The sequence below is a fragment of the Mustela nivalis genome (genome assembly GCF_964662115.1).
Source record: "Mustela nivalis genome assembly, chromosome: 16".
In the NCBI taxonomy this organism is placed as follows: domain Eukaryota; kingdom Metazoa; phylum Chordata; class Mammalia; order Carnivora; family Mustelidae; genus Mustela; species Mustela nivalis.
In genome coordinates this window covers 34,836,097-34,854,702 of record NC_139035.1, presented here as the reverse complement: position 1 = coordinate 34,854,702, position 18,606 = coordinate 34,836,097, and the positions used below count along the sequence as shown (strand labels likewise).

The window sequence follows — 18,606 nt, the reverse complement described above, 5'->3', positions numbered from 1 at the left end:
GCATTCTGGAGGTGAAAACCGGTTTTTCTGAAGACTTGTCAGAGCAACGCTTTGTTTGGAGTGAGTTTGTCTCTCTGGCAGGCCTGCCTTCCTAAAGCAGACCCCATTCACCAAGGAAGGGGCAAGGAACACAAAGGCCTGGGCATCTCCTCCATAATGGGGTGGGGCTTTCTTTGGACTTAGGGTCTCTCCCTCCTCCCCACAACCTCCTCCTTCCCTAAAGGAGAGATGGGGAATAAACAAAAAAAAAATCTCGCAGCCTGGTAAAGTCAATGCAATCAGTGCTAAATCTATCAAAGCAAATCATAGACCCTGACAGCTGAGAAGTAGTATTTGTTGTTTTCCTCCCAGATTTCTACCGAGCCTGGTGTTTGAAGCGTCTGTGTTAGGGAGAAGAGACCCACATAAAGGCGATTACAATTGGTAAATGATTAATGTTGGATCTGACATTTTTATGTGTCAAGTATGTTTAAGTGCATTAACCTTTGCAGAATTTACACCCGTACGATAGGAGATAGATCTTGCATAGCATCTGAAAGATCGGCAATCTGCCTTCACTTAAATCTTATTTACATTTATTTTATTACAATATAAATGGGTGGAAACAAATCTTAATCGAGTTTTTTACCCCGATCTGCAGGTCCTGCTGGCACCGTGGGGGAGGCCGAGGGCAAAGGGGCTCCTCGGCGCTTGCAAATAAAGTTCCAGCCGCCTGTCTGGAGAGCCCCAGGAGAGAGGGGGCCTGTGCCCACAGGTCCAGCTCCTGTCTCCATTTTAGCCCCAAGGGGAGGTGCCTTAGAAGGCCAGGGAGTCCGCACCCCATGAATGACGGAGTCAGGCTTTCCACCAGACAGACAACTTTTAATTTTTGGAAGTTACAGAAGACACACATTTCCACAGCATCAATTTTAGGCAAGAAGGAAAAAGCGGCTCCCATCTGTGGTGTCTTTTGCAATCTGCCCACCGCCCAGCCCCCAGCCCCCTCTGCGGGGGAGGGGCACTCCAGATGTCTCCTGTCAGCTCTCATGCCCCTCACTGGGTCTCGCCTTTGCTAAGTCGGAGCTACTCTCGCTGCGGCGGCCGTGTGAGCTCCACGCCTCCTGAACTTCACTCCACTGAAATCTGGTGGCTACAAGACAGACTCCGGTGGAATGAAGGACAAGAGAATCACATGGACGGTCTGGGGCTCTTTTTCTTGTCAGGTGGACCCGTGGCCACCCTGGCCTGTGTGCGTCGGGGTAGTGCCCGCTGAGGGCCCGCAGGATCTTTGAAACGCAGTGTCAGGGAACGCGGGGGGCGTGTGAGTGTGCACCCCCTCCCCAGGGTCACACTCCTGCAGAAGGCTGCGGCAGCCAGCTGACCAAGACACCCCCGGGCCTGCAGCCCGGGCAGCCAGTGCTGAGTGGCAGGGATGGGGAGGCGGGGGTGCTGCGGGGCTTGCGCCCTCCTGGACAAGTCCCCAGGAGCCTTCTCTGCATTTCCCTTGCTGGCATGCTGGTGATCGTCTGCCCCTGTCTGTGTCCCCTGCCAGGGCCATACCTGAGTCTGTCGGGGTTGGTCCTGGCTGGAGGAGGCAGGGACTCTGAAATGACCTGAGAAAAATCCATCTGTAATGAACTCCCTTACCAAGGTGATGGAACACGGGGCAGGGGCAGGGGCAGGGGCATTCCTTTCCAGAATGTGCCATCCCAGGAGCATGAGCAGTACTTTGCAGGCCCATCTATCTGCCAGTGTGAAACCAGGCAGAAGTGGGCGAGGAGCTGTGGGGAGACCAGAATGCCTGGCTGGGGCCAGGCCCATTCCCGGGGGCAGCAATGGGCAAAGGAGAGGACTTTCTGGTCTTGCCCCCTGCAGACGATATTATCTAGGATGTCCACTTTCCAGTGACTCCCTTTGCCAAATTGGCCTGGAAACGAATATATATTCTTTGGGCATGGCATTGGGGGTGGGGGTGGGCTGGGTAGGAGGTGGCCTGGCTTTCAGAGGCTGGACCAATCAGGGAGGATGGAAACTCTCCGAGGCTCTCAGTCCTCTTTAAAGCAATGCAGGTCCACCTGCTGGCCCCTTCCTTGCTGTGCCCAGGCACGCCCGTGGCTCAGTGTAAGCCCCATAAAAGGCTGTTCTCAGCACCAGCACACAGACTGGGTGAGTTTGGGCAGAGCCACCCTGTTGTTTGGAATACTTTCTTCCTGGGGCTTGTTCTGACCCGACCCAAGGAGGCCCTGGCTTATGATGCGGCTCCTCCCCTGAGAGCCGGCCCCCTGGGCATTGGGGATCGGAAGAAGGCTCTTAAACAAGGGCTTGGCTGTTTCAGCTATGGCCAAAGAGCCTGGCTTTCCTTGCTCAGGGCGAATACAGGTGCTGCTGGGGGCAGGGAGCGGGGACAGGCTGGCCCCATCCTCTCCCATAAATACTCACAAATCTCAATCCCGAGAGAGAAACATGCCCTGCTTGTGAACGGTGTAGACTTTATAATCCTCCTGTATTGCCTGTGGCCCATTTCACAGTCAAGGAAAGAAAGGGACCAGCCAGGCTGGTTCGGTTCACGACGGTGGGAGGAAGTCATCTGGGGACGGAAGGACTCTTTGCTTTCCCTTCGGATTTCAGGCCAACTCGGACAGCAAAGGGACCATCCGTCCCCCTGCACATCCTCGTCATGTCACTCTTACCCTCCCAACATGTGTGGTCCACTAGCTTCTTCAAGTCTTCAGCTGGCATGTGCAGAGTCTTACCCTTGTGTGGGGTTTTTAGCCTCTAGGGTGGATACCCCAGAGATACAGTGTCTGCAAAAGCACTTTAACTGCGAAAGACCATGCAAACAGGAGGTCGTTTTGACATTGGAGAGCCTAAAAAAGACAGCCCCCTCCTTCTTTCATCATCCACTCTGGCCTACAGACCTGCTACCAGGCAGAGACAAGAAAAGAGGAGCCTAGAACCTGTACCCCGAGCCTCAACCCATTTTAGACCCCATACCCAGAGTTCCAGAACCTCTACCCACCATCCTTTGGTCAGCTTGATGCCCCAGTATGTTCTCCTTGGCCACCTGCCATGTTGGGGTTGGGTGAGAGAAGCAAATAGTGCCTGTGTTTGGCTTTAGAGTAAGTTCATGCAGTGACTGCTCTCCTGATCCCCAGACACCTTCAGAACTGTGCCCCAAATGGCTTTGAAATATAACCATCTTGGACACGAGAACCCAAGAATGGAACCAGGTCCCAAAGTTCTTGCTACAGCTGTACCCTCCAGCCCAGCGCTGAAAACCCAGTACCGGGCACTCCCCTCCACCCCACCCCATTCCTCCAGTTGGGGTGAAATCAGACAGCTGTAATCTTGGTATCTGACTGCTCGAGACCCGCCTTATCCCACCAATTTCCACTCTCAGTGACCATTATTGCCTGAGATCACTGGAAATTGCTCTCCAAGACATAAAAAGAGGCTGGAGATTTGGCTAAAATGAAGTAGGTCCTCCTATTTTAGCTTTGGAAGTAGTGGATCATCAGCTTGCAGAGAGTTTGGCTTTTTTCCCCACAGCTCATGCTCTTCTCTGTCCAATGATCCTCCCGGTACAGGCATGCGGCTTTGGTTTCCCAAAGCGCCCCAAATCACAGATTTCGTACTCACCTGTAAGTATGCGTGTCCGTACCTTCAGATATCAGGGCTTACTCTGAGCTTGATGCAAAATAATACATAGAGTTTTTCTTAAGCTAATTTGGGACAAAGAGAGGTCTGGAGGCTCAGGTGTGCGAGAGGAAGAAAAGGAATTCCGAGTCTCGGAATGGTCTTTCACTCCTAGGGTCTGAGGACAGGGCCTAAGAAAGGAGAAACACTTACTGTGTCGTGTCCAGCCCAGCCGGCCTGTTCCTGGGGGAGGGTGGGGGCCAGTCCTGCAGAGTCATCCTCCCTTTAAGAAAAAAGAACACGGAAGCAGAGAAACGTGGAACTGAAGTCGAGGGCGCAAAGATAGCTGGACGAGAAGGTTGGGAGTAGACAGCGGGGTTCAGGGGACCTTCTAGAAATAGAACTTGTAGGAATAGGTAACAGACAATAAAAGAGAGAGAAACTGGTTTTTCCAAGGCAAAGGTGAAGAAGGACTCAGCCCCTTTCAAGGAGGTGGTACTAGTTTCACTCTTTATTTATGCACCTCTCAGCCCAGCTTCGGGTTACCTGCAAAGCCCAACCAATGGCGTGAGGGCTCGGGTGGCTGGCTCCGCCCCTCAGAACCCACGCCCCGGGGAGCCAGGGACCGCGGTGGGGGGGGGGGGGCTTCTGCAAGTTAACCTGGCTTTCTTATTGTTCTGTAAACACCAGCAAAGGTCTCTGTCATTGGAGGAACACTGCAGGTTACCTGAGCACTGCCCCTGAAGTCTCTGGTTCCCCAAAGACCTGGGGAAGAAATGATGGGGAAGGCTCAAATCTTATCTGGACTACCGTGTGTGCTCCCCTGCTGCCACTCCTGTGTGTGTCCGCAGGGGCCATCGCTGGTCTTTTGAGCTTTTCAGTCATGCCCCGGCTTCCTAGCCCAACACTTCAGGAATGCAGAGAGCCCACCATTCATCAAGGGACAGCTGTAGAAAGGCGCCCAAGGGTGGGAGCAGAGGCCCAACCCAGTGGGTTTTCCCAGCGTTTAGCCCAACGTGAATTTGCTGCTCTCCTGTGAGAAGCAAGTGCCTTCTATTTTTATTGATTTGATTGGTTTACTTGAGAGAGCACAAGAGCACAAGCAGGGGGAGTGACAGAGGGAGAGGGAGAAGCGGGCTCCCACTGAGCCCAGAGCCTACAAGGGGCTCCACCCAGCCCCAGCGTCCTGCGATGGTGGCCTGAGCTGCAGGCAGATACTCAACCGAATGAACCACCCAGGGCCCCCACAAATGGTTTTATAATCCAGGAGTCTTTGTGATCTGTTTCCCTTCTATTTCTGAGGGTGGGAAAAAACTACTCTGAACGAGGGGAAGTTGAGGAGAGACCAAAGGAATTACAAAAAGAGCCAGCAAACTCACCAGGAAATGTTAAAGGGGTTGGATTCTAACCCCTGATTATTTTAATTTCACCTTCCTCTGCTCAGCGGTGGCTCCTCCACTTCCCTCCGTCCGTCTTGTTTCCTGCTTCCCTCTTCCCACTTTGCCCTCTTGGTGCACTGGAAGGGCAAGCGCAGTTGAAGTCTCCTCATGCGTAGTGCCTTTTGCTAAGAATTTTAGCCTGACTTCCACTTATTTTCCTGGCCCATGTCTGGGTGTGCAGCAAGGTCTCTGGGTGTGCAGCAAGGGTGGGTCCCTCCCTTCTCCAGGTCCAGGAGGGGGATTCGAGAACCCAATCTATAGGGCATCTTGATGCAATCCTGTCCCATGGCCCTTCCTGAAACTGAATCCTCCCTGCTCCAAACCTCTAGAAATCAGCTAATCCAAACCTCACACGGAACAGAGGGGGAAACCAGGGTTCAGAGAGGCTCTCGGTCTCAGGTTCTCGCAGGTGGTGTAGGGCCAAGGGTCTCGTCGCTCTGGATCTACAGGCCTCCAGGGAGGCTCTCTTTATAGCAAACAGTGTAGGCTGCCTCTGCCTCTGGGCAGCCTCACATTCGTCCAGAGGATTCTGTACTCTTTGTGGAAGAAGAAGAAACTCCTCTGGGGACAAGGGGAGGGAGTTTTTCTAGGTGATGGCTTTCATAAGTGTAGGACTCCTCCCCGTAGCTGTCCGAGCAGGGGTGTTCCCCACCAGCCAAACCCAGTGTGCCTTCGTGGAGCCTCAGCCTGCCATTGTGCAGTCAGTAAGGTCGACCCAGAAGCAGAGTCCCTGGCCAAGATGCACGCACTTGTGGGTTGGAGATCTTGTGCTTTTGTCTCTCCCTTGCTGTGCTTCATTCATTTTCTTACTCTCTCTGTAAAAGCATCAACTCAGTACAGGCGAGCAAGAGGCCATGTTTGCTCTTTAGGAGCTCCCGACCTAGATGTACACATCCACGAACGGACATCAGAAACAGGCCACTGAGAAAAACACTATGAGTATGTCCCAAAAGGGAAATGTCACCTTTTTTGTCTATGTGATTCAGGAAGGTCCCAGAGAGAAGGCGACACTGGAGCTGACTGGAAGGATAAGGCAGGACAGGGGGTGGGGATTAGGGGGTGGTTAGGATGTGACTTGAATGAAAACCCTGAGGAAGGGCCCTCACACTGCGGCTCCGAAGCTCACTCTGGTCCAGGGTGGGGCTAGACGCAGGGCAATGCGCTGCTGAAGCATCCGACTACCCCAGAATGAGGGGACATGAAGGGGACGGGGGAAGCTAGGGCAGAAAATAAGCATAAATCCTACTGGTTATCCTACTGGTTATGTTCTTCCCCTGGGGGGTGATCTTTGGCTTTTCCATTCATTCTGAAAAATGGAAACAAACTGTAACCTAGTTGGCCCAGCCAGAAAGGACTCCCCTGCCCTAAATAATGAGATAATAATCACATTTACTATTATTATTGTTACTGATTTCAACTTGATTCAACAAGGTCCAGGAGGATGCTCTGTGGACCGTTGGGACACGGGTTTCTATGGTGGGTCTAGAGGGGGTTTGGAAGCGCATTTGGGTGTCTTTGCTGGAAGACACCTGTCCCCCCCACCACTCAGTCAAGTTCTTTGTTCCAAAGTCAGCTCGAGAGGCAAAAGACCTAGATGCCCTCCCTTTCTCCACGTTTCTTGTCCCGAGGCTTGAAGGGGCATTTCCAGACTCGGGCTGCCTCCCGTCTCCACTCAGGAGTTCACCATTTCAAGGGTGTTTGTGCATTTCTGTAACGTAGGGCTTTGGGTGTCAAACCGTGTACTGTGTTATCACTCCTCCACCCCCCACCAGGCCCGAGCCAGGGTTTCTCCGCTGTGAGATCTTTGGTCCCTACACGTACCCCTGGGTCTTGGAAACACACCACCGTTTCCTCTGCTCTGACTCCAGCCCCATATCTTATACCCCATCTTTGGCTTTTGAGGAAATAGGGAGGGAAGATATTGCAAACTCTCCCAAGTGTTCTGACTAATTAATATCAATCTTACCTACCGGTCCCACTAGATTGAATTCAGGTGTAATCACCTCTAACTTGGCAGCTCTGCCTCCATGCCCTGCATGGGGCTTGAAATCATTCATAAAGGCTGTGGAATGAACTTTAATTCTTTCTACTGGAGAGGGGCACTGAGGAGCAGTTTCCAAGAGCCCCCATGGCATAAAATTTGGGGTGGGCTGATATCTTAGGGGGAAGCAGGAAAGTTAGTGTGACACAAGGAGACAGCTTGTCCCCAGAAACCTTATGGGGACATCAGAGCCCATGGCCTCAAGTGTGTGTGGGAGGATGTCTGTTGGGCTGCTTACAGACTGGAGCCTTCATCACCAGCTTCTCACTCGTTGTTGGCTTCTAGCTCTGCACCATGTTTTGAAGACCAGGAGGACATTTCCCCAAGAGGTTTCTCAGTTAGGCTTGCATGTCAATTCTTCTGCCACTGCCTAGGTTTGGGTCTAGAAAGTAACTGCACAAACATAGGTTGGGTAAGATGTGGTGCAGCAGCAGCAGAAATAGATTAAAAAAAAAAAAAAAACCCTAAAACTAACTTGGGCTTGAACTTATGGTAAGCTTTATGGGACTCAAAGAACATGATGTAGTTGCCAAAAGAGCGAATTCTGTCTTTGGTTGTATCATTAGAAATATAAGATGGAAAACAAGGGAGGGATATTCCTATTCTACTCTGTATTGATCAGATTATATTGGGTTCATTACATTCAGTTACGGGTTTCCCATTTTAGGAAGGCTCAATAGAAATCTAAAAGTGAGGGAAAAAAGTGGTCAGGTGGATTTGAAAACAGGTCACTCTGGGGAAGGATCAAGAAATGGGATTTTTAGTCTAAAGACGTGATGCCTGGGGATTGCAGGGGGAGAGATATGATAACTATTTTCAATGATATGAGGATGTGCCACATAGAAGAGGTTCATATTAGTTCTTAGTGGCTGCATGGGGTAGAAGTAGAGGCAAGTTCTTTTCCTGTTACCAGTTCCCCCAGAGAAGTACCTGCTCTATAGAGGATGCAGGCAGGCACCCAAAGAAACCTGATGGTTCTGGAGGCAGTACAGCCAGTGGGAGTGGGGAGGTCTCTCCTCAAGTGGTAAGGGGAAGGACCAGCACATGGTAAAGAACACCTGTCTCCACAGGTGGGAGTAAAGCCCTAAACCCAAGCCGGTAAACCAAACCAAGATCCCTTCCTCCCGTCTTGACTAAACCTTCCCTCCCGTTTTATTATTTTCTCTTCAGTTGACGTGCCTGCTGCTAGTGCTGTGCAGCTAGAAGCTTATTTGGTTTGGTCTTCACTAGCCAGGTCTCTGTACGTTGCCTGTTCCCTGAGGCACATCCCCGCTCTGCATGTAACACCCTGTGGCCCGTGCACACCTAACATACCTTGCATTGATTTCTTGTCTTTCTCTCTCACTAGACCATGAAACTATCCAAAGAAAGGAAAGTCCTATGTTCTTCATACTTAGGAGTTCCTGGCACAGGGTAGGCGCTCAGGAAATATTTGTTGAGTGGGTAAAGAGGAAGAAGGGCCTGTCTGGGGGAGTCTGACCCTTTGTGACTGAGGAGACCTGGGGTCTGGGTCTAACACCCCTTTCCCTTCACGCTCCCAACCCTATTCAGCTCCAGCATTGATAAGAACCTATCCCAGAGTTGCAGGAGCTACAATCAGGTTTTCCTGCTCCAAGGGATCTGAAAGCTCATCACCCAGTTTTCAGTTTCTGGGCTGGGACCCGAGGCCCTGTTCCACAGGTAAAGGTATATTCTCTGGAGACTGTAGAGGGTATGAGGATGATCTCTCCTTCCTGGGCTCTCTCTCCCAAGGCCTAAAGTACTCCCTCAGAAGAGGGGAAAATCCTAAGAGACATGATAGGGAAGTCCTCTTGTCTGTAGGTCGGCCACTCTGGACATTTCCCACCATTTTCTGCTCCAAACAATTTCTCCAACTTGCCTAGAAACTTTCTGGGTTTGGAGAACTTCCATTTCTCTGGGAATGGTTATTCAAAATTTTCTTTTCTTTTCTTTAAGATTTATTTTTTAAATTAGCTTGAGAGAGAGAGAGAGAGAGCGCACGCAAGCACAAGTCAGGGGGAAGGGCAGAGGCAGAGGGAGAAGCATGCTCCCCGCCAAGCAGGGAACCTGATGCGGGACTCGATCTCAGGACCCCTGGATCACGACCTGTGCCGAAGGCAAATGCTTAACAACTGAGTCACCCAGGTGCCCCTGAAATTTTATTTTTCTACATTAACATCTGAACATGACTTCAGGAAAGTGGAGGGGTGGGAGGAACATTTGGGGGCGTGGGGGGCAGAGCAGTCTTCATAGAAGAGGCTTTGATAAGCTGAAACAGTTCATATTATTAAATAGCAAGGGGAGATTTCAGAGGATTTTTCTCTTCGGTCTTTAACTCATGGCTCCCACCTTTTGGAGAATGAGAAGGTATGGGCAATGCAGAGGAGAAACAGGTGTCATTGTTAATTCACAGCCTTCGCTCAATCTTTATCGTGTACTTACTAAGGCCAGATACTCTACCAGGTGCTGGGAATAAATGGATGGCTAACTCCCGGCCCCTTACCACAAAGACTTTCAGGTGCAGTGACAGAGACAGTCCAGTGACACATGGGAGGGACAAGTACTGGAGCCCCAGTAGGAATCAGGAAGGCTTCATGGAGGTGGTGCCATCCAGCTGAGCTTGGAAATGCAAGAGGAAATACACCAACTGGAGGAAAAAATGATTTGTTCTGAGGATTCCTTGGGGCTCTAGGATTGAGCAGAGATGGGCAAGTTGTCTTCTTCCTAAGTAAAAGATAAAACAGTGCAAACTCTGCCTGGGTCACTGGACAGATTCAGATTTACCACCTGGGGGGTCTAGAGTGAAGGATGGGAGGAGATTGAAGGAGCCCACCCTGCCTAGGAGGAAAAAAAATCTAAGCCAAACTTTTTCTCATCAGCGTCTCTGCAAGATGGACCTACGCAGGTAATCACGTTTGGCGATCTCTGTTGGCTGCCTCATTGTGTTTTTTTTGTATGTTTCATGAGATGCCATTCGAATTTGCTAAATAAAGAGGGAAGGTTGGCAGGCGAGGGGCAAGTTTTAATGGGGAGAAACTAACCGGTGAGCTGGTAAAGTGAGACAAGCAGGCTTGAGGCCACCGGGTTGCTTAGCTCAGCACCAGGGAGGGCTACAGAGTGCCTGGACGCGCGCATGCGTACGCGTCTGCCTACCGCTAATTATAATGCAAGCCAACTTCTGCCTGGCTTGCCCAGTAGTCCCAGAAAGGAGATGAGGTGGGCAAAATGGATGCGGTAGAGAAAGAGGGGGGAGAGTCAGATAGTTGCACAACTTTTCTGTGAAAGTTTCTTAAAACCTACTGAGCTGGTTATGGGGGAAATAAGCCAAATCTGGGTCTCTCTTCCATACCGGAAACCCTTAAACAGAGCAACAAGAAACAAAACTTCAGCTGGGGAATCTTCTTAGGGCGCGGAGCACAGGCTCTGCTCTCAGAACGTGCTAGCAGGTGCCCGCTCGTCCATCTTGCTCGAGTCCTGGAGAAACAAAGCTCTGGTGCTGAGTCCAGCAGTTCTGAGCAACAGAGCAATAAACAGTCGAGGAGTCCTTCACTGCAGTGGAATGGGATAATCCTACAATTTAATAAGCAGGAACGTTACAGCAGGGCTGAAGCAAATTGTTCCTAGGTGATGAGATTGCCGGCTCCTCCTGGGTCGGGAGCGCAGCGGTGGGAAGGTGTTTGAAGTTCCCGTTACTGGGGGTGGGGGATGGGAGGAGGGGAAGCTGGGGAACAGGGGGACCCCAGCCTTATGAAATAATCGGGGTGGGTGGCGGGGGAGGCAGCGTCAGGCAGGCAGTGAAATCCTCTGGGGTGGGGGCTCAGGGGAAGGGAGCAGAGGTAGGTTCCGTTACTGCTACTTACGCAGTGTAATCATGTGGACTCTGCCGCTCACTTCTCCATCTATAAAATGGACACAGTGGTAGTAATGCCTAGACAACGCATGGGAATATCTGCCCCCCTCCCCCCAGAACGATGAAGAGATTCAGTCACTATGAATGCTTATCACACCTAAGATTCAAAAATGTTAAGATGCAGAGTCTTATGGACTTGGGAGTTGCTAGTGTGTCCAGTTTCTGGGTTCAGTGTGTGATGTTGGGCGCTCCTTGGTTCCCCTCCAGCCAACCCAGAGATGCATTGCAGCTGGCTAACACCTGCTGGTGCGAGCCGATTATTAAAATTTCAGAAAATAGTTTGCCATCTGGTTGTTAAACATGTTGGTTGTTGGAAATCAGCCACGGTGGGAGTACTTACACCGTGTTACAAATCCGGGTCCTCTGGAGAGCCTGTGGAATCAGGCATTCCCAGCACACCCCTGACCCCACCTTTCTGCCTTCAGTGGTTGGGCAGGCCGCTTCCCTAGGGCCAGCTCCCTGGTTCTGCTTCCCGGTAACACTCCGCACACTGGGGCAGGGATGCTGAGGGCCCTGGAGGGGGCCTGGTTCTGGTCCTGCTACCCAAATTCCTGTCTCATCCAGCTGCTTTTCTGTCTCTAGATGTGGGCTAAATGTTTTTGTATTCTTGGCTTTTGATTCCATTTTCCCCTCCATCCAGAATGTTCTTCTGAATTCTGAATATACTTGATCTTGAAGCACCAGCTCCTACCAAAGTTTCGGCCACCACTTCTTGCATTCCTGATCTTGGGGGCCCATTCCCCTCCCCAGGGGCCTCTCCACAATCTGTCTTCCCTGTGCAGTGGGCAGTGGGGAGGTGGCTCTCCCTGCCACAGGCCTGGATCTTCCTTCTGAGGCAGGCCAGGCTCCACTAACGTGCTCTGATTCCTTCTCTTAAAATAATTATACCAGGGTTTTCTTCATATTTTGCTCCTAGAATCCTCAGGGCATAGACATTTTATAGATATGGAAACCGAGCTTAAGTAACTCGTATGAAGTGACATAACTAGTAAGTGTCAGAATTTAGATTTGAAGAAAGGCTTTTCTGACTCCTTGGGCCTGGGCTCTTGCTGTCTCTTCCCCCAACATTTCCATATTCTGGTCATTTTTTCTCTCCCGTACAGTGTCAGGGTTAAATACCTCCCTGGTGAGTTGACTAAAACTTCCCTTCCTTTCAGTCACGTATTTTGTGATGAAAGTGAGATGGGCACCAGATATCACTTCTGCAAAATCAACCTTTCCTCAGGAAAGCCCTGAGAATACTTCCCCTGGTGGACTCTCCCGGCTCCATGTTCCCCTCAGAATGAAGCCAGGAGCTTGTGTAAAGGCTGTTGAAAGGGACTTGTCCAAGGGCTTTTGGCTGAGGAGAAGTATTTAACAGGATTTGTAGTTCTAACGGTGCACCTATCCACCCTTCCAACCTTCCAAACTTTCCAACAGCTTTAGCAAAGCTCGTCTGCCCCTTGTTGGTTTTGTAGCCAGCACCAACACCAATTTGCATTTCCCTCAAATTTGAGGGCCATGAGCCCACGTGACAATGCAAAGTGAACAAGTAAATAAGCTCTTTTACAATGAATGAGAGACACTCCTGAAGGGTTTCCTTGTCATTTCTGACCTATGTCTCCATATATGTGTACGTGCATCTGAGCGTCCTCTTCCCCCCACCAAGAAGGGAATGGTGAGGATATAACAATGAGAATTTCCCATTTTTCCACAGGCCTGATGCCTCATCCTCTCTGGACTTGGAACTCTGAGCCCACTCTATTTTCCAGCCAGTTTGAAAGGAGGTAAGAGACCCTGCCTTACACCTGTCGTTTCTGAACCCTAAGAGAGCCAACGCCACACAGTGGGCAAGAGGCATTCCCTGGGCTGTCCTCTGATGGAAAATCCACAGCCCAGAGTGCCTTCTTTCCCATGAAAGTTCCGCCAGAATGACAGCAGGTAAAATTATAGGTTTACCTCAGGCCAATGTTTTGAAGAACTGTGGTGCTCCTGTTCTCGTCCAGCTAAGCTCTGATGTGTGCAGACTCCCTGTAATTATGGTATAATTGAATTTAACTACAGGGCTAGAACTAGTTTTCAACCAAGTCCCCTCAAATAATTTGTTGCTTATTAGAAAGAAATGGGTACTCTTACTGGCTTTAGGGACATGCGTGTATGGCTCCCCCAAACTTCCCAATAGAGAAAAAAAGAATGGCTGCCGTGAGCCCCAGTAATTTAGTGGTGTTGGTTGAATCACAGTACCCTTGTATCCCAGCTCTGAACAGTCCAGAAATTACTTTGAAAATGAAATCCAGAAACGAGGCTTCCCCAGGGCCCCCACGGTGATATTCCAGGCTCTCCCACTCCTGTGGTTAGGAGATTATTCTAAATACCCAGAGTTTGCAAACCACGGGTTGTGGGTTCAATCTGGGCATGGGTTTATGTTATTCAGCTTGCAAGGTGTTCAGAGTTTTTCGAGTTAAGGGTAACAGATTTAAATGAGACAGTTTCACATAAAATTCTGGATTTCAGCTCTCCCTCAAAAAGAAAAATAGAGGGGTGCCTGGGTGGCTCAGTGGGTTAAAGCCTCTGCTTCTGGCTCAGGTCATGATTCCAGGTCCTGGGATCAAGCCCCACATTGGGCTCTCTGCTCAGCAGGGAGCCTGCTTCCTCCTGTCTCTCTGCCTGCCTCTCTGCCTACTTGTGATCTCTGTCTGTCAAATAAATAAATAAATAAATAAATAAATAAAACATATATAAACAAACAAAATATATATATATATAAAAGAAAAATAGAATCTGTTCATCCAGGGCCTGAGGTCCTTCATTACCACACTTCACTGGACTTGACTGTCAGGTCCTCTAACGACGGCACCTATTTAACTTTCCTGCCGTCATCATTCGCTTCCTTACGCTTCTTTCATTACTGGCACTTGTCTTATTTGGACTTTTGAGTCTCCGTCTGTCTCTCAGTACGACCCCCAGTCTCTCAGTAATATGAACTGATCTTTCATTGAAGGCGGTGTGACCTAGTGCAAAGTGTAAGGTCTTTTGAATCCCAGAAACGTCTTTCAATCCCGCTCCCTTATTCAATAACTGTGTTACTTTGGAGGTCAACTCTTTGTTTCTGATCACCATTTCCACATCTGGGACTCCCCACATACCACATCAGAGGCTGGTATGAGTCTCTCAGCCCAATCCTTGGCACATGGTGGAGAATCGGTAACAGGTTCCCCACCATCTCATGCTTCCCTAACTGGAAGCAGAGAGTGGATGCTGGTATCAGTCAACCTCATGGAGCCCTTGTGCAGAAAGACACCTGGGGAATTTCTTTTGTTTCCGTCTCTGCCTCCAACTTAATCCCCTCACACAGGTGAAATGCAGAAAGCTAAACCCACCTGCTCCAGGTTACTCGGTGAACAACCAATAAACCCAGGTGTCCTGGGCTCTTGGCCCAGTGCTCATTTCACTCGGGACAGCCTGCCAACCCCACACAGGTTCTTTCCAGGAGAGTTGAAGACGGAGCGAGCGTGGGATTTCTGTTGCTTGGGGCTTGACGAAAAGGTTGTAGACAATGAGTGGTTTGAATGTCTGAAAAGAAGCATCAAGGAGTGACCTGAATTAAGCACACAATTGTTGCAAGATATAAGCAGGGTATGAATAAGCTCTGCATTACCATTTCACTCTTTAATGAGGTGGTTTGCACAGACATACCTTCCTCATGCCTTGTCATCCTTTTTGAGGTGACTGTGCAGTAAAGGTGTTGATCTCTGGGTTGGCACTATCATCTCTGGCTGACTCTTTAAAGTGAAGGAAAATAATATCAAATAGCTGATCCAGCCTCATCACCTTCCCACCACCAGGATCCTTTATGGACCATGTAGTCATCAGACATATGTCTTCACTTGCAAATGGCTCAAGGGTTCAGTGGGGGTAAGGGAAGGTGCCTGGGAAATCCTGCCATCTTCTCATAGGTGACTCAGACTCCGCATGGTCTGGGAGAGAGACAACCACGATTCCAGCCCACATCCACTACCAAGGATCTGTGTGACCCTGGACAAGTCACTTCACATCCGTGGATCTTTGTTTTCTCATTTGTTAAAAGATGGGGCTGGAGAGGATGAACTCTCTCCAGCTCTAAAAGTCTTATGTGACTATTAACACTGTTAACGGAGAACTTAACCTTCAGAAGGTTGCAGAAACGGTTGGGGAAGGACCCTAATCAGGTTGCTGCAGGACAGGAGGGACGTTATGATGCTCGATGGGTCAGGGAGAGGCTGGGGGCAGGGAACCAGAATTTATGGTTTGTTATTTACAACCCTTGGTAATTTCAATGAGCTGGAAGAATGCCAGGCTGCTGAGTTGTTTTGGCTGAGCACAGTGCAGGGGTCAGAAGATGGTTCTATGGAGGTGGGGAATGTGGTGAGAGGAGGGGGCAGGAAGTAGAAGACTTTGCAAATCCATTCTTAGGTTATAGACTGAGCAGTGCATCCTTGGGTAGTGGGTTTCACTCAAACTCACTTACCTAGAAATGCAGATGCGGGAAGATTGTGTGTGGGTCAGGGATGACATTTTAACAGGACTGGCTCTTCAGTTAAGATCAGACCAAAGATAGGAGTGTATAGAAAAGAAGTGGTGATGGATTTCTCTTTCATAATCAACTGAGTGGTTTCCAACAAAGCATTTAGTCTCTCTGAATCTCTGGGGTTGATGTCCTTCCTGGGGCTGACCTGATTTTATTCTCTCCAAGCCTTTGGATAGAGAGGCTTCAGCTGGAGCCAGAAATAATGCACAGATATTGATTTTTTTGGACATGAGGTCTTGACTTTGGCTCAGGACCACCGTGAAGTGGGGTTCAGAGTTTTTTTTCTGTCATCTGCATCCTGGCGGAGCTCTTGGAGTTGCCCTGTAGCTTCAGAAATTAGAAAAGTTCTGTGGAAAGGTGGAGGCGAGATTGAAACTGGGCCGGACTGGATCGGATCAGGAGTGGTTCTGCTCAGAGGAGCCTGATTTCAAGTCGGCCACGCCCTCCTTTGCTTTTCTGAAGATTTAACTCAAGGGGTACCCCTCCAGATGCTGTTTACAGCATCCACTGGTTTTCTGACCACACGGATGACCACTGAGGACTTCTTTCTTTCCTCCTGTGTAGCTCTCCCCATCCTCTGGGCTGCCGTGTGGTCTTTATCACACCCCCCACCCCTCCCGCCAGATGCTCCCGCCCATAGTGTTCTCTTGCACTGACCTGCTTTGGCTGTTACATTCTGAATCCTTCAGTCTAGCTTTTAATTACAAGCTATTCTGTATTGTCCTCTAATTGTTTCACATATACTATTTACCTCCTTGCACCGCTCCAGACTGTGGGTTTCCTGGAGCCAGGGAACCTGTCTTTGGCCTTCCTCAAGTCACCAACTGGCCCGAGCTTGCCGACCTTACGGAGTCTGACCTTTCATGGTCACGGGCTTTGTGCTAGACATGTTCTTCCCTGGACCTTTCTTCAGCCTCCACGCACCTCCCCCAGCTCCTTCTTTTTCAGCTGGGCCCCTGCAGCTGCCCTAGCATGCCTGCTGCAAATCAGCTTGAAGTAAGCTGTCTGTAAGTGCCCTGGTGAGTCAATCAGGGCCCCTCCTCGGAGACAAGGAATTCTGAGGTCTTGCAAGCACATGCCTGCCCATCTGTGGAACGATTCCATGGCTAACCCTCATCTTGCCTCTGGGAATGCTCCTGACTTCTCCCTTGCTCGAGTCAGCTTCTTCCCTCCTCCAAGGTCTGCCCTGACTTGTCAGGTATAGACGGCAGGGCGGTTCTGAACAGCCAGCCGTTGGTGGGGAGAGGCGGGACATCTGCCTTTCTGGGGCATTGTGGGATTCTGGTGGGCTTCCTTTGGTAAACCCAAAAGAAAGAGGAGAAACCACCGAATCAAGGCATTTTTGAACTCTTCCTCCAAAGAGAGCTAGAGTAGGGTGGGGAAGAAGAGGCCAAGGCTCTGATCTGGCTTGGCTACCAATTAGCTGTGTCATCTCGCATGACTCACTCACTCTCAGCCTCCTTTTCTGTAAAGGGAGGTAGTTGTATTAAAGCAGTAGCTTCCAAACTTAGGAAACAAAGGAATCCTTTTATCAAATGGAATATAAGGAATATAAGGAAGCATTTCAATTTCCAGAATGGAAGAGCGGAGCCATTCTGGTTGAAGCAGGGGTGTGGCGAGGCCCTTGGTTTCCTCCCGGGCTTTGAAATTATCCCCTGAAATACCTTATTGGAACTTCCCAGGAACCCACTATGAAAAGCGCTGAGAAAGATGATCTCTATAGCCTGTTTTATTTATTTTATTTTTAAGATTTTTACTTGATTTATTTGTTGGGGAGAGAGAGAGAGAGGGAGCACAAGCAGGGGGAGTGGCAGGCAGAGGCAGAGGGAGAGACAGGTTTCCCGCAGAGCAGGGATCCCAATGTGGGGTTCTATCCCAGAACCTTGGGATCATGACACAATCCAAAGGCAGGCGCTTAACCAAGTGAGTCACCCAGACATCCCTCTATGGCCTGTTTGAGCTCTGACAGTCTCCAACATTTGCTACTCAAAGATCCTGGGGCCAGGAGCAGCACCAGGGAGGTTGCTAGGGATATAACAATCAGAATCTGCATCCCCAGATTAAGAAGATCTCCTGGTGATTTATTTGAGCTTGAGATGCACTGGTCTTTATCAGTGTTCGGTAACCCGGAGAGCTAGGTGATGCAAAGACTGAGGGGGAGCATCACGTCATTCACAGAAGTCGGTGGGCCTTGTGGACAGGTGTTGGAAGTGCAGGTCATATTTCTTTCTTGCTTGAGTGCATTCATTGTCCCCTGGATGGGGAACCAGCCATTGGAAACAGCAAAGCTTGTTTTTGGCTTTGCTGAGGAGGGAGGAGAGGGGCTGTCCCTTGGCCCTGAGGAGTCTGTGTTCAATAATGCTGGAGACAGAGCATTTCGAAGAAGGATTCCTATGCCCAGCATAGCCATGCTCACTGCAGATGCTGGACTAGAATGACTGGGATAGACCTTTATGCTCTCTAACATCTGTCTCTTCCTCCCTTGTGCAGGCCCCCTAATCTCTCTTCAGCATCTGGGTTAAGATGGATAGGCTTGGATTAAAAGACCTGTATTTTAGTCACAACTCTGGCCTTGTATAGTATTGTTCCCTAGGGTCCCTCTACTTCTCCAGGCCTGTCACACAGCATGGTCACCGTCACATAGCAGGGAAGATGACAAAAGTGTGTGGAAGCTCTTTCTTTCAATTGTGGAGTGCCAAAAATGAAGGGATATTTTTATGTCACTTCTAATTCATAAAAATATCCAGAGTTTGGCTTCTTCTGGCCCTACCAACAGTGTTGACCCACACGCTGCGAACATCCTTGGGAGGCTGACAGCTGGTTTCCTGGGTCAGCCCTCAGCTTTTTCTGGGGTCTGGGGTTCTTCAAAGTTGGACAGCCCTGCTGACGTTTTTTTTAAAACACTTTATCAGGACTTGATTATACAGTATTATGGGAAATTGGAAAGAAAGGAAAAGTAAATCTAAAATGTTTTTGAAATGAAAAGTAAAACATTTATGAAAAATGGAAAAATTCAAGGAAAAAGAAAAAGAAAAAAAAGGTGTGACTCTTACCA

General features: G+C 49.6%; 1 long non-coding RNA gene across 1 annotated transcript; it reads right to left on the bottom strand.

The window, feature by feature from the left end:
• Window positions 1-840: 840 nt before the first annotated feature.
• Window positions 841-4,106, bottom strand: LOC309849523. The gene is made up of 3 exons (XR_014303749.1): window positions 3,829-4,106; window positions 1,540-1,592; window positions 841-1,129 (listed from the first exon to the last, which is right to left on the bottom strand). It is a non-coding gene; the product is annotated as an uncharacterized lncRNA (long non-coding RNA).
• Window positions 4,107-18,606: the final 14,500 nt, after the last annotated feature.